We start from the raw sequence: 23,608 nt of genomic DNA, 5'->3' as shown, positions 1-23,608 counted from the left end.
TGAGGGGTGGGGGGCAGGGAAAGGGACGCGAGCTGGGAGAGGAGGACTGGACTGCCTCTCCAGCGTCGCGCGAGCAGGTGGCTGAGTTCTTTCTGGGCAGTCCCAGCCCCGCGCGCTGTGGACTGTGCAGTGTGCCAGGATGCCCCTGGCGATGAACTGGACCACAGTAGCTCGTGGCCTCCTGAAGAAGAGCGTGGAATTGTGCGCCTGAGCGAGACCTAACCTCTCGCCTTCCCTGCGCTGGTTGCAGACGTCCAGCCTCTGGGAGGGTCGGGCATTGCTGCGGGGTGATCCCATGACGGCTCCCAGATCCCCAGGCCGCCGGGAGAGCAGCTCTGCGGTCTCGGGAGCGCGCTTTCAATTGCACGCTCGAGTCCGGCGGTTCAAAAAACTCCGGGCATTAGGCGCTGGGAGGATTTACTCCAATTGCCCTTTCCTGGGACAAATCGGTGGTTACCAGAGCGACGCCCGGGCTGCGATGGCGCTTTATGCGCCTGCGCGGGATCCCATGGCAACAATACCGGGTCGGAGACGCCACTTGACTAACTGACTTGTCTTGCTTTGCTTAACTGTGGAGTCCGCTCCTTCTCTTCTAGACTTTTTTTGTTTGGAACTTGGAGTCAACTTATGATCTCATTTTTCCTTTAAGACTTTAGCACTGAAGTGATGACCAACTGCATGAAATAGGAAATGTAAAACTTTTTTCTCCTGCGTTATCCTATTGATCATGGAAGGAAAATAATGATGAGAAACTGCTTATTGGAGCATTCATTCAGGTTTCCTCCTCTTAACTTATGGAAGAGGAGATGAATAAGACTTTACTTGCTGGTGAGGTTTTATTTATTTATTTTTAATTTAGTTAGTCTTGGGTCTTAGGAGGACAGGTCTGAACCTTCTTTCTGCTGCCTATGGACAACCCCGTAGCGCCTGCGTTCTCTAAACCACACAGCGCGATTATAGTGCACAGAACCCGATGCTCTCCACATGAACTAATGTAAAAATACCGGTGACTGGGAACAAAGGCTTTCTGTGGCAGCAGAGGCGTTGCTTTTCCAGATGCTCGCCGCGTTTTGCTTACTGCTGGGATTACGATCTTGTTCATAAAACGAATGCTTTAAGACGCCTTATTGCAGACTTGTCTTCCTCAATTGTCTGTTGAGAGTCATTTTTTTTAATATTGTGTCTTGAAACCCCCCCCCCCCCCCGCCCTGCCCTCCTTTTAAATTCCATTTGTTTATACCCAGGTGAGTTTTGGCAAGAGTACAAATCTTCAGGGTTCCTAGTGGGTGCTGTAACTTCTTGTTTCTATGCGTCCTTAGACTGCATTCCTATTTTTGCGTCATGATTGTGAGCTACTTGCTATTAAATAAACCAAATGGAATTTACATAACTGTTCATTAAAGTTTAAAATGGAGTTACTTTTCTTGGGACAAAGTTTGGCCTAAAATAACTTGAATTAAGTAACGTAAGAATTTTGCATTGAACACTATACATTCCAGAATAGCGAGCATTTAGATGTACCAGGACTTTAAAGATGATTTAGTCCAGCGCCGACAGCAAACGGCAATGACACCAGCGTACTACTTTTCAAAACAATTGGTAAATAGCACTCAAGTAAAGTTTTCTCCTCCATCCTTTTCCTCATCAATGTCTAGACTTAGTGCAACTCATGTTGCTCTAATGTTTTTTTTTTTTAAAATATACTTAAAATATATTTAAAAAATACTCTTCTAGCCGGGCAGTGGTGGCACATACCTTTAATCCCAGCACTCGGGAGGCAGAAGCAAGTGGATCTCTGTGAGTTCGAGGCCAGCCTGGCCTACAAGAGCTAGTTTCTAGGACAGGCTCCAAAACTACAGAGAAACCCTGTCTCAAAAAAAAAAAAAAAAAAAGTCTTCCATTGAAATTTAGAAAAACTTAATTTTCAGGTTCAAGGACTTTGTGACCCTGTTTGGGGCTCTGATTCCCTATTCTCAGTGATGTGTGCTTCTGCCTGTTCCGGGAGGTAAACTGCTGCTTTAGCAGATCATGGGATAATGAGATTGGGAGTGCACTGAGAGGACTGGGAAGGAGACAAAGGGAGGAGAGGTTGGTGGGCAGAGCCAGACTTAGAGTGGCTTGCAATAAAATGCATTAAAATTCCTGGCTTCTTTCTGTTTGACATATTTTCCCTGTCATTGCCTTCTAGTAGATTTATTTTGAAAATCAGTCTGTTACGTAATTATATAGAGTTATAAAAAAGACATGATAAAGGTGTCTCATTAGGAAATATGTTGTGGAAATAGCACAAAGTACTATGTGCATGTGTGCATTGCTGGGGATTGAACCCAAGACCTTACTTTTGCATGCTAGGAAATCTGTTTACTCTCAGGCTCTCTGCCTAGCCCTTGTGAAAATTCTTAGTAAAATGTTTTGTAGTTAAGTCGTTCATTTCTCCAACAACTATTTGTTGAGAATTTATTTGTAAGCAAGATGAATACATTCAATTCCTTGTCCTCAGTGAGTTAAGAGTTCTAAGTTTTGGAAGAATTGTAATGTGGCTTCTGGCTTTCAGGGGGAGGGGCACCCCACCTCTGATGGTTCTTTCTTTTGTCCAGCAGTGCTGGAGGTCAGCTGCAGCTCCTCACGTATGGTATGCCAGCACCCTGCCACTAGCTGCATCTCCACGGAAACTTCCGGCATTCTTAAGAGTAAAACCAAACCCAAATCAAAAAAACTTAACAAAAACAAAAAAAAAATTGTTCTTATTTAAAAGTGAGTGTGCTTTTTAAAAAGCAATTTAGATAAGACTATTGTGTGTGTGTGTGTGTGTGTGTGTGTACTTTGACACAGTCTTCAAACTTGTGGTCTAGGCAAGTACTGTGCTTAGTGTGGGAGAAACCAAGAGGCCTTCAGCTCAGGTTTCCCAGGGAAGTTAGGTGAGTGCTTCAGCAGCTCTTTGTTCTGGTTCGCTGTCTCAGGACACAATGAACCTGCTGCCAGCTCCCTCTGAAGAACAGAGTGGGGCTCTGTGCTTGAAGGATTGTGACTCCTGTTTCTCTGAGGGGGAGAACGGGCTGATCCAAAATTATGGACCAGTGAAAGGAAGGCAGGGTAACCGTTTAACTTTCACGTTAGCCTAAGTTTCAGCGACTCCAGACTATTGAAATCACTTATAGTCCCCTGCAGGAGCTCTCTTGAAGTACTGGCCAGGGTCGGTAAACATTTGCTTTTGTCGTTCCTAGGACAGAAGGCTAGGGAAGGTTCTGGCCTCCTTTCCTTCACCACTTCAGGAGTTTAATAAAGATTAGAAGGTCACAGAGGAGCCGAGGAGCATCCCCCATTTGCTTATTGCTCTTTGTCTAGGAAAACCAGACTCAGCTGTGAATTGTGGACCAAGTGATGCAGAACTCATTACTTTGAACAATGCCTTCCCTGCCTGTGAAGTGTGTTCTCTCTTCTTGCTGGCAGGGGCTTATTCCAGGCTAGCTGTGGTCACAAGGAAAATCATTTAGACACAGTTCACCAGTCACTCACTCGCTTGCCTTTGACATCCGTGACCATTTTTGTTTAGGGAGAAATCCAGTATTGCTGTGATAGGGTGTGCCAAATTGGAAGGGCATTTTAGGAAGCCCGTGAAGAAGTTTACACAGCTTTTTGCTATTATCATAAAAGTCTCTGTCTTCTGTGCTTCAAAGTAGAAGAGGGCAGGATGGATAATATAGAAGGGGCAATGAAAAAAGGTCTCTGCTCAAGTTAGAAATGTTCTTTCCAGCCCTGCATTTTGGACATGGTAAGTGCTCGGGCCCTTGCAGTCATTACAGAGCAGAGAAGGATGAGTCTACCATATGTGTTGCAGACACGAGGAAGCCAAGGATTAAGGCTACTAAGTGACCTTCTTAGATTCCTACAGCTAACAAATGGCAGACCTGGGATGAAAAGACAGACGTGTTGATTTTTAATCTTGCTGTTTCAGGAGATCTAGGGACAGCAGACATCAAATCCTTACTGTGAACTTTCTGTTTAGAGTCGTGTGCAGTCCGTTTAATTGTAGATACAAGGTAGGTGCAAAAGGAGTAGCCATTTCATAGGCTTTGTTTTTTATAGTGAGCAGAACTGACCACTTATATATGGTCTGATAATATATTTGGTTTCATAATATTACTAATATTATGAAAACACGTTTTGTTTATATAAATACAAGAATCCTTTAGAAACTTAGGCATTTGGGCATGATTGAGATTTAATTCGACTGGGGATTTTCTAGTAGGTTTTCATCTAGTGACTATTTTAAAGAGTTTTGGCGAGTCCCAGGTAAGTGAGTTTGTATGTGCTGTGTGTGTCTGTCTGTCTGTCTCTGTGCTTGTGCTTGGACTGTACTCTGTACTGTGTGTGCTTGTGACGTGTGTGCCTGTATTGCATAATTAATCAGAAAAAAAAGAGTTTTGGAAGAGAAGGAAGAAACGAACACGTGACTAGACAGGTACTATATGCCTTTTACAACCTGTAATGATCCAAAGAGGTTGCAGTTACCCCATGGTGAGACTCAGTGAGGTTACTTCCTTGCCTATGATGTATGTAAGTTGGGGAGAGATTGGGGAACTTGAGACGAGGTGTGCCCACCTCCATGTACCCATATATCATGCTGCCACTCAGGAGAGCATGAGCACATTTAATGCAGCACGCGGTTGAGTTTATTGTCAAATTTCCCACTTCTTACAAAGTACAGACAGGTAGAAGTGGTTTTGCTCTGCGCTGAGTAGAGAAGATCCATTCTGGAGGTCAGGGTGCTATAAATTTAGGTCTGGTTCCAGAAAACCATTCAACACTTTGTTTATAAACTGTGTTGGCTGTTTGTTTAGCAGTGAGTGATGTTTGGGTGCTTTTCCTTCCACATCAAAGCGGCTCACTTATGTCTTCTGGTCTGTGTCATCTTGGCTTAGATCTGAGAGGACCCTTCACCAACTTAATGCCTGTTTTCTGACGTGTCAAGACAGAAATCTTGGTTTTTATCTTAGATAATCTTGGCCTGTTTCTTTTTCTTGAGGTAGTACTGTGAAGCTTGCTGCAGGAAGAGAGTAGATCTTACTAAAATCCTTACAAATTTGGGATCAGGATCACCTTGGATAGTTGCTGAAGTCAGGCCAGAAGCTGGCGTTTTTTTCGGTAGTCCCAGAGCCTCCGCCCTGTAGGGATGGGAGCATGTGATGGGATTACATGGAGCAGAGTGCAGAGACACATTTGTTTTCGATGCTTCTTTATCCCTGGAGAAACTGAGGCTCAGGGATGTCTCTGCACACAAGAGCCCTTTGGGGCTGGGTTTCAGCTGGGTCGGGACCAGCGCAGGGAGGACCGGCGTCCAAGTCAGTAGTAGTCTAGTATCCTTGACAGCGCAGCATACAGCCCTCCCCTGTCTTCTTCCTCCCCATTGTCTGGTTCCAGTTAGTTCCAAGCCCTTCTCCTTCTCCTTTTTGACAAGGGTTCCAAGTAGCCCAAGCAGATCTTCAGCTGAAGGTTTAGCTAAGGATGACCTTAGACTCCTGATCCTCCTACCTCCTAAATTCTGGGATTACACCTGTGCACCTCCATGCCTACCTGGAGTCGTCTTTTACAGTTCTTTTCTCCGTGGCTGCGTCTTTGGCGAGGAACTTAACTAACCTGTCCAGCTGGTCGGGCGCTGGGGCCCACCTGTTAAATTGCACTGGAAGTCTGGACGGTCTAATTTAGTTCTAGTGTATGTGAGTTACTGATTAACGAAGGAAAGACCTCGTGGTTTCTTTTCACCCGTTCCTCATTTCCTGTTGCTAGTCTACGAGAATCAAACATTCAAATTCAGCTTCCCATTTCCTTTTTCCCGCCTCTTGGACGTAGTAAAGAAGCCGCGCTGGACCTCAGAACAGCTCTCCACAGAGGGCTAATAAAATCTCTGCGAAATTTCTGTGGTGGAAACATGGACGATCTATACAGGGTTTTCAGGGACCAGAATCCGGGACCAGAAATTAAGTGAGTTGATTTGCTGGTAGTTGTGTACAGTTCGGTTTTCTGGACATCCTGCTTTCCTTTGCCAACAGTTCCTTCTGAACAGTCAGTGGGAACGGAGGTATTGAGAAGAAAACGCTATGTTTTCAAGAGAGGTTTGCTCATAGGTAATTCATTCATAGAAGGAGTTAGGATTATCGAAATAGTCTTTTGGTTTTTATTTGAATTTAAATTTGGTGGTTCCATGCAACCATTGATGTTAGAAGGCGAAAAGTGAGGGGAGAGGGAAATCTTTCTGTGTATGCATATAAGATATCTTTGAACAGAAACACAAGAGACCAGTAGAATGGCTGCCAGGTGATGGAGGGCGGAGCAAACTGCTCACGCTATACCTTTTTGTGACTTTTGAATATTTAAAGCTTTCAACTTTAAAAAAATGGTTTTTCAATAATAAAGAAAAATATGCATTTACCTCCTACGAGTGTGCTTTAAGCTCTTGACACGGCCAGGGAGATTTTTTTTTCCCTTCTTGTTCCTCAAAAAGACTTGCCTATTGGCTGCAGTTAGGCTCCTGGACCCTGGCAGTCAGTGTTTGTGCAGTGAAGTTTTTCTAACTTTCTGTCTCTCTTCCTTGTCTTTTTATCTTGCCCACCATACCTTCTTCCACCACAGAGACCTCTCAATCATTCTTATATTTTTCCTGAGCACTGTCTGAATGGCTATCACAGAAATCTTTCCAAAAGGGGGGGAAAAAGGTTTGTATCCAGACGCTTTATTCTGAACCACAGCTTCTCTCAGTTTAAACAGCTTGTGGATTGGAGGCCTTTGCTGTTTACTGAGTGAGTCGTTAAGACACCCTGTTGGAAGAAAGTAAGTGTAAACTCTGTACTGGCTTCCCTGTCGTTTGTCCACAGAGAGAAATGTGAAATCTCTTCTTTAGTGGTCAGGTTTCAATCCAAGGCAGAAAGCCAACTGTTCTCAGCACAGCCCTGAGCAATCTCACCTCAGATCTGGTCCAGTAGTTTTGCTCACAGAATTCTTCTTGTTGCTCTGTTCATTTTCATTCACTGGGAAAGAACAGTGTTCTTATTTTGAGTAGCTCGTACAGTCTCATATATATGTATATAATAATAATAAAATTCAATATATTTTATATAATATATAATTATTATATATTATAAAATCTATTACTGTTATATATTACCTATATATACCTCATGTATTATTATTATTATTATTATTATTATTATTATTATTATTATTATTATTATTGACAGTGTCTTCCTCTGTAGCCCATGAGGGCCCTTGAACTTTTGACCTCCTTTCTCAGCTTTGCTGGAATTTCAGGCCTCTCCATAATGCCCAGTTTTAAAAGAAAATATTTAAAGTGTTTTTAGTATATGTTCTATCCCATACTGTCTCTTAGCTCTTCAGCTGGTTCCTTCATAGACCAAAAGCATCATTTGTTTCTTTTCAAAGATGTAATTAATGTATTTATTAATTTGTAGATTTAGTTACTTTATTTGATTTGTAAGAATGTTTTGCCTGTGTATAGGTACGTGCAGCAAACTGGTGCCTGGTGCCCTTGGAGGTCAATAAAGGGCATCGGTTCTCCCTGGAACTGGACGGTTTTACCCACTGTGTGTTTGCTTGGAACTGAACTTGGGTCCCATGCAAGAGCAACAAATGTTCTTAATCCCTGAGCTCCAGTTATCAGGTTGGGCAGCAAGTGCCTTTATCCACTGAGCTGTCTCCTTGGACTCTGATTCGTGGTCATTTTCACTCTTTATTTTCCTTTTTCCACTCTCTCTCTCTCTCTCTCTCTCTCTCTCTCACTGAAACCCTTCTTTTTAACAAGCCCTCTACGACTTTGATGTCTTTTGTTTTTGGAACCACTGAGTTCACTTATGAGTAAACTCTGCCTGTATGAGCATGGATTGGTGTTAGCTCCTGGAACTAATATGAACAACTTATCAGTGGCTACACCATTGAAGAAAATGACACCCCTCTTCCCTTGTATCCATTAACTGCTCACAGTCCCACCTCGAGGGGCGGGGCCTCCTAAGCTCCCACCCCAAGTATGATGTCGTGATGACCTTTCAGTGTTGTGCAGGTGACTGTAGCTGTAGTTAGTTCACAAACACAGAGACTGTGTTATGTCCAGAGGACACCATGTCTTAGCACTCCCGTCCAACCACTGACCCTTCCATTCCTTCTGTTCCATCTCCTGAACTGTTCCCTGGGCCCTGGTGGGGGAGAGGGTGGTGATTGGAAAATTTATTAATATTCAGGATGATTATTAATGAGTAAGGACTGCTTTCCTGTTCTCTTATTATTTGTTTCCAGTTATTTTGTAGCTCCTTCATTCCTTTCTTTCTCTCATGCCATCGGTATCCTTTGTGACTAAATGATTTTCTCAGTATGCTATGACTTTTTCTTAAATATTTTGTGCATTTTCTAACCACTTTTGTTTGGCTTTTGCAGTGACTCTTATGTAAGGTATCTTCAAGTTATAATAGGCTGTTCTGAGAAGATAACTTAACTTATATCACATTAAAAACAAGTGGAGATGCACACCTGTAATTCCATCACCTGAGAGGTGAGAGTTCAAGTTTGAGGCCAGCTTTGGCCACCTGAGGCTCTATCTCAAAACACTCAGAGCCAAAACTGAAACCCCCCAAACAGCAACACCCTGAAATAAACAAATCTAACATACTTATTCTACTCCTACATCATTTTTGTATCAACTGTATTTTTAAATCTTATACTTTTTTTACATTATATATTCTTTAACAAACTATTATTGCTAATATTTTAATAGTTTCGTCCTTCTTAAAAATATTTTATTTATTTAGTTTTTTGAGACAGAGTCTCTCTATAGAGTCCTGAAACTCTCTATGACAACAGGCTAGACTTGAACTCTCAGAAATTCACCTGCCTCTGCATCTCAAATGCTGGGATTAAAGGCTTTTACCACCAGGCCCGACAAGATTTATTCTATTTTTAAATTATGTGAATGTGTTTGTATGTGTATTTGGAGTATGTACCTGTGAGTGCAACTTCCACAGCAGCCATAGGTGTTGGTTCTCGTAGAGCTGCCTTTAACTCTGGTGATGGGAACTGAACTCAAGTCCTTTGGAAGAGCAGTACATGCTCTTAACTCAGAGCCATCATTCTATCTTTTTATGTTTAGATTTTTATACTAAGAATATTAATAATTTATATACATTATATACATTAAATATTAATATATTCATCCTCTGCCCAATGCATTCATTGCTTTTGTGCTACTACTAGATAGTGTCCTTTCCTTTGAACTTGAATACCCCCTTTAGCATTTTTAGAAAGACCAGGCTTGGTAGTTGTGGTGATCTGAATAAGAATGGCTCCTATAGGCTCCTGTATTTGAGTGCTTAGTCACCAGGAAGTGGTACTATTTGAAAGTATTACAAGGATTAAGCGGTGTGGCCTTGCTAGAGAAAGTGTGTCACTGAGGGTGGGCCTTAAGGTTTCCAAAGTCAAGGCCAGAGACTCTCTCTGTGGGAGGATCAGGGTGTAGCTCTCAGCTAGCTCTCCAGCCCCATGCCTACTGTGCCTGCCATGTTTTCCACGATGATAGTAATGGAGTAGGCATCTGAAGTTTCATTTTCTAAGTAGTCTTGGCCTTGATGTCTCCTTATAGCGATAGAACAGTGACTGGACAGTAGTGCTAGGCTTCTCCAGCTTTATCTGGAACAGGCTGTGATCTTGCTCACATCTGAAGTCATTGTTGGATAGAGTAGTCACAGTTGGTGGGGTTTCTCCTCCTAAATTCAGCTCTTTTAACCTATCACTTCATTCCCTTCTGACCTCTAAGGTTTCAGGTGAGACAGTATTGCTGAATAGTATGTTTATACATATTCCGACTAGTTTTTACATCAACTTGACACAAGCTAGAGTCATTAGGGAGGAGGGAGCTTCAACTGATAAAATGCCTCCGTAGGATCAGACTGTAGACAAGCCTATAAGGCATTTTCTTAATTAGTGATTGATGTGGGAGGGCCCAATCCACTGTGGGCGGTGCCACCCCTGGGCTGGTGGTCCTGGGTTCTATAAGAAGGCAGGGTGAACAGGGCATGGGGACTAACGGGGGTGGGGGTGGGTAATAAGCAGCACTCCTCCATGGCCTCTGCATCAGCTCCTGCCTCCAGGTTCCTGCACAGTTTTAATTCCTGCCCTGGCTTCCCTCAATGGGTATGTAAGCCAAACACACCTTTCCTGCCTAAGTTGTTTCTCGTGATCTTTCCTCACGGCCGTCGTCCCTCTAACTGGACAAGCACATTTGTAACTTTGGTAAGGATTGGTCAGTTGGTCTCTCTAGAGTCTGAGCGAGTTGTATTCCTATAGGAAGCGCATCACATGTGATGTTCCCTCCATAGTCTCCCGGCACTGCTGTGACTCCTCATGACAATTTAAGGTTTCGTGAACCTAGTAAATGAGATTGTGCAGATGAACCTTGCTTTTCTCCTATTTACTATTTTTTTTTGTATATTATTGATGATTTTTTTCTTTTTTTCTTTTGCTGTGTTGGGGATTAGACCCAAGGGATTTGTGCTCCATAGACAAGCACTGCACAGCTGAGCCACACCCCTACCCAGCTAATTTCTTTTTTTTTTTAATATTTATTTATTTAATTATGTGTACAGCATTTCTTCCATGTGTGCCTGCAAGCCAGAAGGGGGCGCCAGGTCTCATTATAGATGGCTGTGAGCCACCATGTGGTTGCTGGGAATTGAACTCAGGACCTCTGGAAGAGCAGTCAGTGCTCTTAACCACTGAGCCATCTGTCCAGCCCCCCAGCTAATTTCTTTACATGTTCTTTATTATATCATATTGTCTTTAATCAGCATATTAATACCATGCCCTGATAATTGGTATGGTCTGGATGTGGTTTGTCCATTGACTCACAGCTCAGACTGAAATTTGATTGTTGTGGCAGTGTTTCAAGCCAGACTTTTAAGAGGTAATTAGATTATTAAGAGATTAGTATCATTCTTGTGGGACCAAGTTCTTGCTGTAGTTTCGTGGGACTAGGGCGGTTACTGTAAGAGTAGATGGTTATAAAGCCAGTCCGCTCTCCTTGCTTTGTGTCTTTTGCGTGCTCCAACTTGTCCTTTGGTTTACTCTCTGGAGTAAAGCAGTTGGAGCCTTCAATGGTGCTCTGCTTTTAGACATACCAGTTTCTAGAACCTGGAGCCCAAATAAATTGACCCACCTTTCTTCCTGGCTCACTACCTCCCTTCTTCCCCTCCCTCCCACCCTCGCTTCCCTCCTTCCCACTGAGAATCTTTCCTTCTTTGTTTTTGTCTTCTTTCATGTATTCCATACCTGCCTCAAACGGGTGATCTTGAACTGCTGACCCTCCTGCTTCTCCCCCCAACCCCCGAAGTGCTAGGATGGTAGGTATGTGCCACCATGCCCAGCTTTTTAACTTTTATTCTTTATAGATGGTTGCGACTCAAGTTATCTGTTATAGCAACAGAGAATGGACCAAGATGACTTTTTAATTTGATAACTGACAATTGGTTTTAAGGTAGTCATTATTTCTTTGTTCTAAAACATCTGTCCTGCCGGGCGGTGGTGGCGCACGCCTTTAATCCCAGCACTTGGGAGGCAGAGGCAGGAGGATCTCTGTGAGTTCGAGGCTAGCCTGGTCTACAAGAGCTAGTTCCAGGACAGGCACCAAAAACTACAGAGAAACCCTGTCTCGAAAATCAAAATAAATAAATAAATAAATAAATAAATAAATAAATAAATAATAAAACATCTGTCCTAATGCAATCTTGTTTTACCCCATTTAAACTTAGTGATCTTTTGATATCTGAGTGTAACCTTCCACCCTCCAGGACATCATTTCCTCCTGCCTTTGTTTTCTTTCATTATTCTTTTTTTATTTGCTCCATTTTCCATCTGTCATGTATGTTGCCCTTTCATGTGCAAGTTTTACACCTTTAGTTTTTGTAATGTATTCTTTAATCTATACCATTAGCACCCCAATAACTGGGATTGAGTTCAGGCTACTCCCCACCCCTTCAGCATCGTCTGCAGTGTCCACCCTAGGACTCCAGTGCATATAGGTGAACTGTCTGATTCATGAATAAACGGGGCACAAACAGGAGAAGTCCTTCTTTCACTCATCTTGCTGCCTCGTTTTGACGGAGTGGAGATGCCTTTGACTGGAAGTTTAATTTTCAGAGCAAGGCTTTCTCTTGCTGGAGCCGAATTCATTTTAGGCTGAACTGTAGGGAAGCAGGCCACCAGGAGAATCTAATGCTCCCAGATGATAAACTCCATTTACTCAATGGTGATGAACTGGGGGAATCTGAGGTATCTGTTCTCTGGTGGGGGGAGGGGATACCTTTTTCAAGATGTAATATTAGGCACCCTTATGTGTAGGCAGAGGCTGCCCATGTTTGTTCCCAGCCCAGACCCAAATAATCACACAGAAGCTGTATTAATTACAATACTGGCCAGCAGCTTAAGCATTTTTCTAGCTAGCTCTTATATCTGAAATTAACTTATTTCTAATCTGTGCATCACCATGAGGCTCGTGGTTTACCAACAAGGTTCCAGAGTCTGTCTCCTCCTGTGGTTACATGGAGTCTCCTTCACTCTGCCTAATTTCTCTCTCTATTTCTGTTCGGAGTTCCTGCCTGGCTTTACTCTGTTTAGCCATTGACTGAAAGTAGCTTTTTTTTTTATTACCAATGCCAATAAAACATATTTCCAGCATACAGAGGGGAATCGCACATCACTTGTGTATGAAGGAATAGGTTGGAAAGCATTGGTTTATTTATTTATTTTCTGTGTGGATATATGTATGTGAGGTTTATGTGCATTTGTGGAGGCCAGAGGAGGACACTGAGTGTCATATATATATATATATATTTGGTTTTTCGAGACAGGGTTTCTCTGTGGTTTTGGAGCCTGTCCTGGAACTAGCTCTTGTAGACCAGGCTGGTCTCGAACTCACAGAGATCCACCTGCCTCTGCCTCCCAAGTGCTGGGATTAAAGGCGTGCGCCACCACCGCCCGGCTCTGAGTGTCTTGATCTACCGCTCTCCACCTTAATCTCTTGAGACAGAGCCACTGGGAACCTGGAGCTAGGCTGGCAGCTGGCATATTCCAGGGACCCTCCTGGCTTATCTTGCTCAGCCACTGCTTGGGGAACAGGCGGGTATGGACATGCTTGACTTTTTACATTGGTGCTGATCCAAACTCAGGTTCTTATGCTGGTGAAGTGCATGCTTTTACCCACTGGCCATCTCTCCAGCCCTCAAATGATTAGTTTAAAGGTAACTGGTGTGAATCAAGGGATCTTTGGATGCTAGAACTACAGATAAGTATAGGATTTGTGTGTTATTAGGGACTTTAGATGTGATTGAATATGTCAATATTGGTCTAGAGTTAAAAAGTAATGCCCACTGAGAATTTCAAAATCTAATTACCAGACACCATTGCTTTGGGTATTAGTTTTTGATGTAGTCTTAATATTAAGTCATTTGTGTGCCTACTGTAGTAGGACTTTCTTTTCCACTGCCAGCCCCAAATAACGACATGGAGACTTATTCTTAATTATGAATGCTCAGCCTTAGCTTAGGCTTGTTCCCTAACTAGCTCTTCTAATTTAAACTAACCCATTTTTTTTTTTAAATCCACATTCTGGTATGTGAGGCAGGGTTTTTCTTAGCTTGGTGCCTGTGCTGTAAAAATCTACATTCTGGTATGTAAGGCAGGGTTTTTCTGTAGCTTGGTGCCTGTGCTGGAACTAGCTCTTGTAGACTAGGCTGGCCTCGAACTCACAGAGATCCTGCCTGCCTCTGTCTCCTGAGTGCTGGGATTAAAGGCGTGTGCCACCACCGCCCAGCTAATCTACATTTCATAATAATTATCCTAAACTGTTTGTAATAATACATTTCAAGGACTAGAACTTTATCCTACATTTTGAATTGAGTTGCTTAGATACAATACCTTAAATAAGACTAGAAACATATATATGATATAACAAAATAGCCTTACATTTTCATCAATAGACAAAAGTCCATACCAGTGTAAAGTATTTGAGATGAATATTTGTCTTTTTATCCTATATTCTATATCCTCACTAAATGATGACAAACATCCATAACCCACCAAATGACCAATCCTCCCCCCCCCCCACTCCACCTCTTGGGAATGCCTTGTGTTCTCTAGAGAAAACTGAATTAATGGGCAAGTCCTATACCTCATTTCTTGCTATTGGTTATTCAGATATTTATAGATCTATCAGGTGCCTTAGGAAGGCAAGGTAAAACAGCAATATGTCCTTACATAATTATACAAACGCAACATGTATTTGCATAGTTAAGCAAATATTCTTTAACAGTAGAAGACCAGTCTAGACAATAATAGATTTATTATCTTTGACTTCAGAGAATTCTCACTATTGAAATTAGAAAACAATGGCACTTTTCATAGACTCCCTACCCCCCCCCCCCACTGGTGAACTGAAGACAAGAAACTAAAAGACCAACCCTGCTGAGTAGAAGAAAACACTATGAAACTTGAAATCAGAATAATATAAATCAGTGGGTTTAACAACAGAGTTTGGTTTAGATTTGAGAATAAGAAGAGAGGAAAACGGGCAACATTTAAAGAGGAAAAAGAGATAAGGAATAAGAGTCTTGAAGCCATGAATCTTAATTGGATAACTAGAGGAAAAAAACCAGATGAAATATAATTAAATTGCCGAACATGAAAAATGAAGGGGGATCTTTATGCAGAGCCAGAGAGACAAGGCCGCTTATCTACAAAGGCATGAGAACTTATCCTGAGATGTAGCATTGGGATCCTTCTAGAAGGTGGGAAGATGTTGTGCTTCTTGCATTCTGAGAAATAAACTGTCAGCTTAGGATCCTGTTTGTATTCAAAATATCCTTAAAAAAAAAAAAAAGGACAGAATACAAACCTCTCAGGCTTACAGAAACCTGGAGTGTGTTCCACACTCAGTTCATCACTAAAGAAGGTTCATACATAGGTGCCCAAAGTCATATATGTACAGGTAACAAGAAAGCAGGAACAAAATTGCTTAGGGGAACAAAGAAGATTAATGGGACAGGGAGGGGAGAGAGGAAGAGTGGACAGGACAAGGGAAGAGTAAGAGGGGAGAAGAGGAGAGTGGAGAGGGCAGAGGAAGAGTGGGAGGGGGCAGAGGAGAGGGGGGCAGGCTGTAGAACACAGTGGATAGGCTCAAAGTGTATTACACACTTGCATGAAAATGGCCTTACTGTAAACCTGTATAATAGAGACAGAAGAGAAGCTTCTGGAAAGTGGAGGAAGAGAGAAGTAATGGAGATGGAAAGAGAGGAGAACTCATGAGTAACTTCAGCTGGAATGGAGACATGAGTTGGAAAAGCAAACGCAGTTAATATGTTCTAAGGTTCTTGAACAGTTGGAGAAGAGATTAAAGATGCTGATTATCTAGACTTTGATAAGTGCCTGTTAAACTTTAACAAGAGAGTAGGTGGCTTCCTGGCTAGCAGAGGTTCGATGAAATGAGAGGCTTTCTCGAGGAAGTCAAGAGAAGATGGTAATATGGAAAATAAAAATACAAGCCCATCTTCCTGAGGAACACATGTGTAAAAATTCTAATCATAAGCAAGTGAACAGAGAAAATTTGGTAAAGTATAAAAAAATGGATGCAATCTGACAAGATTAGATTTTTTTTTGGAAATTGATTTTGGAAAACTCACATTAACAGATTAACAGAGAACTATTTCCCAGTCACATTAGATGCAGAGACAGCGTTTATTATAAAATTGTGCAAAATGTTAAAAAATCAGAAGAGGCCTTTCTTAACATTTTAAATATTTATAAATTCATGAAATATGCATTTATATAAAAATATTATATATTTATAACTTTAGTAGAAATTAAAGCACTTTGCTAGCGTGGTGACCATTATTCTATAAAATGCTATATTACATAATTAGTGGAGTATCGTGTCTTATTTTTTCCCACATACTATTATTTCATGAACATTTTTCTGAAATTTACAAGTACTTTGCAAATATAAATGAAATGTCAACCCAGCAATCAATGCTTATTGGGTAATATTTGAGTACTAGTATTCCTATTTTTCTGTCATAAAAAATGTTGTAGCAGACATTGGCAGTGCTCCAATATTTGCAAAGCTTTACTGAGCATGTATGAAATAAAAGGGGGAGAAGTCATTTCACAATATACAATGGGAGAAAAATCCTAAAACTACGCAGGTCAGAATTCTGTCAGCTGTAGTATTATTTGATTTGGTTCCATGAAAATTATTAATGAATAGTTGTTTCTATTGTTTCTGCCAGTACTCTCTACTTTTGGGGTGAAAAAAAGGGAGTTTCCAGACTTAAAAAAAAATAAGTTACAATGAGCTGGGCTGTAGCTCAGTGTAGATTGCTTGCCTTGGATGCACAAGGCCCTGGGTTCAATCCCCAGAACTGCCAGAAAAATGTCTTCGTCTATTCCTTTTGAATGTGACTCTGAATTACCGAAACAAAAGGTATTGACTTTTCCAAGCTATACTTACTATATTTATTTATGTGTGCGTCCATGCGTGTGCATGCCGTAGGACACATGAGAAGGTCAGAAAAAAACTTGGTGAGGTTGGTTTTCTCCTGCCTTCACACGGCTATCGGGTGTTTGTTGTAGAAGTCATCTTCCTAGCCAACTTGTTTTATCTTAAACCAGGCCTTTCAATTGTAGCATCCTTGCGTCCTAGCAGAGTTGAGTGACTCTCATTGCCCAGGTAGGTGAGGGCACGTTAAGCTCCCTGATTGCTAAAGACAGAACAAAACAAAACAAAAAACCCACCAGAAATGTGGGGCTTGGTAATGTCTCCTGAGTGCCTTAAAAAAAAATTGACCAAAGTGCCCTTTTGTTTGTTTCCCTTTGTATACCTTGTTGGGAGGGAGGGGCCGTGGAACTGGCTAGTTGCAGAGCTTCTGAACTACCTACTTGGTGCTTGAAAGCCAGTGGCGAGGGAAGGAGAGGATTTCCAACGGGAAGGACACCTTCTGGGTGGCCTGGGGATCCCGGGGCAGGCCTGACCTTGCAGGGCACCCTCCCCACTCCCACACCCCTGTGTAATCCTGATGGCCTTAACGAAGAAATGAGAGAGGGCCAAACCTCTTTAAAATCTTAGCTTTCCAGCGGATCTCGTTTGAACCCTCAGAGTTTGGCAGTGCCAGGGCGCCGCGGTCCTCAAGCATCGCTGTGTCAGGCGGCGAGGTGCAGGATGGAGTTTGAAGACCCCTTCCCCAGGCCTTTTCCGGTTTGAATGCTTGTTGTGTCTGGACATTACTGTCAGAGGTTATTCACTTGGCCTTTCATCTCCCAGCAAGGCTTGATGAGAAGTGCAATCAGCTCCTTTCCGTCAGGATTCTGTGGGCTTTCAACGTTATTTAAATTTATAATTAGAGACGAATGGATTCAGAGACTTAGGGAGGATTTGCCTAATGCTGAGTGAAGGGCTCCAGAGAACTTCTCATTTGCCACTAGGCCCGCCCTCTTGCCTTCCCTTCTTCCTATATTTCCTCGCCCTCTTTCCTTTCTTGCGTTCTTTTTTCTTCCTTTTATTAGGAGAAGGCATAAAGTTGTGGAGACACTAGCCAGAGCCAACCCTAGAGGCCGGACCTGGCCAGGCTCTGGCCTTCTGGCATCTGAGTCAGGCCGGGGTTTCCCGCTGCCTCTGGATTCTAGACGACCGCCATCAACTAGTTAGTCACCCCTTTTCCTTCTGAAAGGAGAGCAAGTTTAGGTATTGCATTTTAATTTCTGCCTAGAGCCTGGTGTCCTGTGGTTAGCAATCTGTAGACAGCGTGAGCCGGTGAGACACTTTTTACCATGAGGTCTGGCTAGTTAGTAGACCACGTTCACTCCAATTTTATTTTAAAACAGCATTTCATCATCTCATACCCAAAGAGCACACACTTGGCTTATCTCTACTCCATACACTCTAAAAGCTCTTGGATGGAGGGGTACATATACATTTTTAAAACTAAGTAGCATTTCATGTAGCCATTCCCTGTCTTGGTCTGTGGTAAGGCGGGTGGAGCAGTAGGGGTTGGAAGAATCAGTGTCTTGTGTGTCATCAGTAAGGAGGCCCTAAACTCTTTCTATGGGGCCGGAGAATGTCAGTGAGCGAGCAGCAATGCTGGGTGTCCCTGTATGGGATGGAGGCCCTAGAATCTGAAGATGTGGATTTGCATCTCAGTGGTTCTTATTATTCTATTGGAACTCATGCTCAAAAAAAAAAAGTGTGACTCACAGGGAAAAAAATCACATCAAAACAAACAAAAATAGATACAAAGGGAATATTGTAGAAATCATTAAATTATTTGCAAACACAGTTTTAGAAAATGTAGAGGAATGGGTTGGGGAGTGTTGTTTCTAAGGAAGCGTGATGTCGGAGGATGATAGCTTTAGTTGCGGAAGTCACAGGAGAGAAGGAGGTAGAGATGTTAGTGAGAATTAGGGGACAAATCCATCCGCTTTTAAAAAACTGTCTTTTGGCATAGTGGTCAAGAGCACTGATTGCTCTTCTGGGGGAACTGGATTTGTTTCCCAGCACCTACATGGCTCACAGCCATCTGTAATTTTAGTTCCAGAGGATCCAGCGCCCTCTTCTGGCCTCCAGTCTTCAAACACCTGGAGCACACACATACACATAAGCAAAACACTCATATGCATAAAATAAAAATAAATCTAGTAGTGGTACTGCACACCTTTAATCTCAGCTCCTGGGAGGCAGAGACAGGTAGATCTCTGTGAGTTCAAGACAAGCCTGGTCTACAGAGCAAGTTCTAGGACAGCCAAGATTACACAGTGAAACCTGTTCCCCCACTCAAAAATTCCATTTTATTTCATTTATTATTTCTTAAAAATACATTTAGGCCATCAGGTGTGGCAGCAGGTACATTACACGTTGAGCCATCTCACTATCCACTTAGAGAAAAGTTATGTCTATGTTTCTTCACCCCAAGGTTCTCTTTTGTAAGCATGTGGACTAGAGAAGCTTGCCTCATAAGCCATTTATGTGGCTGGAACAGATTTGTACTGTTTCATAAAATGTGTTAAAACAGTATCGTAGATTTGCTAGACATTTAAAGACAGCTAAGGAAGTCTAAAGCTGAAGATAAGGTGTTTGGTTTTGCTTTGCTTAAAAGTCCCTACAAATGGTGTGGGGGATACTTTTCAGTAAGGTGTGAAGGAAGCTCATTTGTTGTTGTTGTTGCTGCTCAAGTAAAAATACTCTTATTTTTGAACTCAAAGAGATCCAGTTAAAAAACGGGTTATGTGTGAGTCAGAATTGAAGCCAGGCAGAGAGGGCTCATGACTGCCAGGTAGCTCTCCACATTCTGCTATGGTGACATATTTCATTCTGGCTGCAATTGGTAGAAAATGCGTTCCCCTGCGACTTAAACAAAACTAAGCAAACCAACAAGCAGACTTAAGGCTTGTTTAACACACGGGTGCAGGGGTCGCCCTAGCTTCAGGTGCTCTCGGTATCAATAGGACTTAGGCGTCTCACTTCTTCTATTCAAAGGATAGTGGCTCTAAGTTCTAGACCCTGAGGCGCAGGTCTCCACAACATCAAGACGAATAAAGGAATTTGTGTGTCTCATACATGAATTAGAGCTCACTAACTCAGTGGTCTAGAGCAGGCCATGAGAATCTCATGTACTGTGTCCCTGAAGATGCCCGTATTGCTTTTCCCAGGTCACACACCACCTGAATCGAGCCCGTAGCACCTGTATCTCTTGGATGAAATAGAGGAGTGTCTCAGAGGGAAACACAGATAGTGGAGAGTGTCCATGCCACATGCCTGCAACTTCTTAGGCAGACTTAATTATGTAGATTGGGCATGGAGGCTTTTCTTTCTTTTTTTTTGTATATAGCATTTAAGATGTTTGACAAGTGATTATTATTCCCAATATTTTGTTTTCTTAGAAAAAGGTGCTATCCTTTCCATTTTGTGTATGTGTTTGGTACTGGTGTTAGGTGGTTTCCTGACTGTCTTTTCATGGATAGTTTTGGTCATGGGAATACAAATAAAAATGCCAAAAGTAAAGAAATGTGTTTAGGCATTGTGCCACACACCTGTAATCTCAGTTCGTGGGAGGCAGAGGCAAGTGGATTGCAAGTTGCGTTTGTTTTGCCAAGGTGACACACCCTAGAATCACGGGGGAAAAGTTTCTGCAAGGGATTTGTCTAGGTCAAGCAGGTCTGTGGATGTTTGTTGGGGCTTTTCTTGATTGCCTTAATTGATGTAGGAGACCCAACCTGGAATTGGGCATCAACCACCATTACCTGATTGTAGACCCTCGACTATATAAGAATAACAGAGAAAAGTAGCTGAACACAAGCCTTCATTTCTTTGCTCTTGGCAATGGTTGTCATGTGACCAGCAGCTTTAAGCACCTGTCAGCTTGACTTCCTCAGAATAATGGGCTGTGACCTGGAACCGTGACCACAAATAAGCCCTTTCTCCACTGTGTTGCTTTTGGTCAGGGTTTTTATCACAGCAATAGAACTGAAGCCAAGATAGTGCGTTTGATGTCAGCCTGGACTATACAGTGAGTCTGTCTCACAAACACAACAAGACGCCAAACAGAAGCAATAGCAACAGAAACAAAAATCCCACATTAGCTGTGCTTTGAAACAGAACTTTAATAACTACTGGTTACTTCTGATATTCTTTTAAGTTAATAATTTTGTGATCACTGTAACGATCAGGAATTTATGCACTCTAGTGAGATGACTCTGGGTAAAGGCACTTGCTGCCAAGCCTTATGACCCGAGTTCAATGCCCAGTACTCACTTTGTTGAAGGAGGGAACTAACTCCTGATACTTGTCCTCTGACCTCTGAATGGGTTTTGTGGCAATTGTGAACTCACATAAACACTAACAATGAATAAAAAATGATGTAATGGTAACAAAATAAGTCAACATAGGGGCCCAGAGAGACGACTCAGTGGTTAAGAGCACTGGCTACTTTTCCAGACGACCGGGGTTGGATTCCTAGCACTCACAAGGCTACTGTCAACCATCTGTAACTCCAGTTCCCGGGAATCTAATGCTCTCTTCTGGCCTCTGAGGACACAGGTGCACATGTGATACATGACATACATGCAGACAATATACCCATACACATAAAATAAATAGACTTACGTAGTCTGTGACATGCACATGAATTTATACAGAGTTCTAGGTATAATATGGACATTACATAGGCCCCCTGGGATGTGGAATGTTTTGTAAGATGTAAAATAAGGTTAAAAAAGCACCTATTTTAGAAGCATCCCGACTTTTGGTAGGTGCAACCCAGCTGCATCTCATTGTGCGCACGCAAATAGGCCCATAGCCCATTTAAAAGAGCTCTGCTCCTGAAGGTTGGGTTCCAGCAGTTTTTTAACAGTTAGCAGTGATAGCTTGCAAGTTAGGCATGCATTCTGAGCCTCGTTTTTTTTTTTTTTTTTTTTTTTTTGGTTTCTGAAGAAGTTTGACTTAGCTGAAGTTCAACATGCCTTTTAGTTGCCTTCCTTCAGTGAATAGTAGCCCTGGCTCTTCTAAATCTAAAGTTCTTTGTGTGTCCGTGTGTGTGTGTGTGTGTGTGCACACATGTGTACGCCAGAGGTCAACCTTGAGTGTTCTTCGGGTGCTCTTGGCCTTGTTTTTTTTTTTTGAGACATGGTCTCTTACTGGCCCGGAGCTCACCAAGTAGACTAGGTGGCTAATAAACCTGAGGAACCCCTGTCTCTGCTTTCCCAGTCCTAGAATTACAAATGTGCCGCCACCACATGACTTTTTTTTTCTGTAGGTTCTGGGGATTGAACTCAGGACCTCACGCTTGCACGACACAGATTTTACAGGCTTCCCTTGTGAGACCCAAAGACCTATGCTGTCTTCTGCCACCAATCCTTTTGAGTCATTCTAAGAAAATGCCATTGACAATGTGTCTTACAAATAACAGAAATAGAGTTCTCAAGGCTAAGTATTCCAGGACCCAGTCAGATTTGGTGTCTAGGAAGGGCCCTCTTCCAGTTGCAGACAGCTGACTTCCTGGCTGTGTTCTCACCTGGTGCGGGGCATCACTCTCTTCTCCCTCCACCCCCACCTCTCTCATACACACACGCACACACACAGATATTTATGATTTTGAACAGGATTTCACTATGTATCTCAGGATGACCTTGAACACAGTATCGGTCTGACCTCAACCTTCCAAGTTCTGGGATACAGGCATGGGCCTGGCTACAGGACATCACCTAACGGCTTAGTTCCTTATGGCCTATCGTGGTTAGATACTAGAGTTTGGAACCTGAAGATATGACTGAAGGTTGTATTTCTGCCTCCTGCTGGCAACATAAACAAATCACTCTCTCTAATAGCATCTTCCCTTCTTTGGTGTGGTGGAAAGAGATAACAGTACCTGTCTCAGAAGATTAATAAGGCCTGGATGAGAGCCCTGCACAATCAGCCGATTTGCTAGTCATAAACACCTTAGGGGTTTCTTAGTTTTTTAGAGCAACGGATATAGGGGGCAAAACCTCATAATAACAAAACCACAAAGTTGAATTAGCAAGGAAAAATGAGATAGGTTCTTCTTTTCAATTCCATGTAAATTAATGTGTTTATACTATGTGACAAGTACACTTTTTTTTTTTTGTAATTGAGCAGTACTACTGTTAATTCCTAAAACTTATTCTCTTGGAAAAGGGTAGTGTCCTTAAAAATATAGAGGACCTCAAAATAGTACATTTAGGCATAACACTGGAATGATAAATATTAAAAAAAAAACCTAGTTATTCTAGGAGAGGGACATGTAACGAGGGAAGAAGGGGATAGAATGGGAAAGGAAACTGGGGGATTTCAGTACTGTCAGGTTTGGCCAGTTTTGAAAAAAATTAATAACATATCTAATTGTGTTTTGCTTATTTATCCGTGGTATCGGTATGAAGTTCAGGGCCTTGCACTTCTAAGCACATACTCTATTTATGAGCTACGTTCCCAGTCTTTCACTACACTATTTCTATAACTAAGAATGCTTGGGAGCCGCCGTCTTTATAATGTGAAGTGTTGGTTTCGGAGGACAAAGGTAGGGTTGTCTCTGTCGTCGGCTGCTCTCTGTCATGTTCCTCAATGCTCCACATGGTGTTCTGACTCGCTCAACCTTACAGAGGAGGAAAATCATTCTCAACTGGAGGGGTGAGGGAAAAAGAAGGGGAGGGAGTTCAGGTTTGTGTGGAGAGGCCGGCAGGCTGGATGTAGATAAGATCCCCTTTGTGGATGGACGGTCGCCCCAGGAGCCTTCACTAGCTGTCCCGGTGACAGACAACGTTGGCTTGCTTTTGTCACTAAGTCACTGATTTCATCCTAGGGTACACTTAGAAAACCCCAGACGGTTCCGGTAGGACAGATGACAAAACCGTTTTTCCACCTGGGGGTTTTGCTTCTTCCCAGCCTGGCTTGTGTTTTTCTGGCCTTGTGAGCCGAAAGGAGGCTGGAATTCGGAAAAGTCACTTTAGCCAAGTCTTGTGAACAAAGGCGGCCTTGTGCAAAGGGTTCCGCACATCAGCT

At 42.5% G+C, this 23,608-nt stretch overlaps 1 protein-coding gene across 8 annotated transcripts in view; it reads left to right on the top strand.

Annotated features, from left to right (window-relative positions):
• Nucleotides 1–23,608, top strand: part of Plch1 (phospholipase C eta 1) — a 180,561-nt gene that overhangs the window by 1,338 nt on the left and 155,615 nt on the right. For 4 of the 8 annotated variants that reach the window (XM_050147563.1, XM_050147561.1, XM_050147562.1 and 1 more), the window contains exon 1: nt 5,784–5,982. The exons of 2 other annotated variants lie outside the window; for them this stretch is intronic. The gene's annotated coding sequence lies outside the window, so the exon portion shown is untranslated. Of the gene's footprint in view, nt 1–594; nt 829–3,669; nt 3,773–5,783; nt 5,983–23,608 lie in introns of those variants that run through there. 2 more of the 8 variants (XM_050147558.1, XM_050147560.1) reach the window with 2 other exon arrangements.

Source organism: Alexandromys fortis, unplaced genomic scaffold (genome assembly GCF_014885135.2).
Source record: "Alexandromys fortis isolate MF-2015 unplaced genomic scaffold, M_Fortis_MF-2015_v1.1 scaffold_53, whole genome shotgun sequence".
NCBI lineage: Eukaryota > Metazoa > Chordata > Mammalia > Rodentia > Cricetidae > Alexandromys > Alexandromys fortis.
The sequence above is the reverse complement of the archived record's forward strand: the minus strand, read 5'-3'. Positions and strand labels throughout refer to the sequence as shown.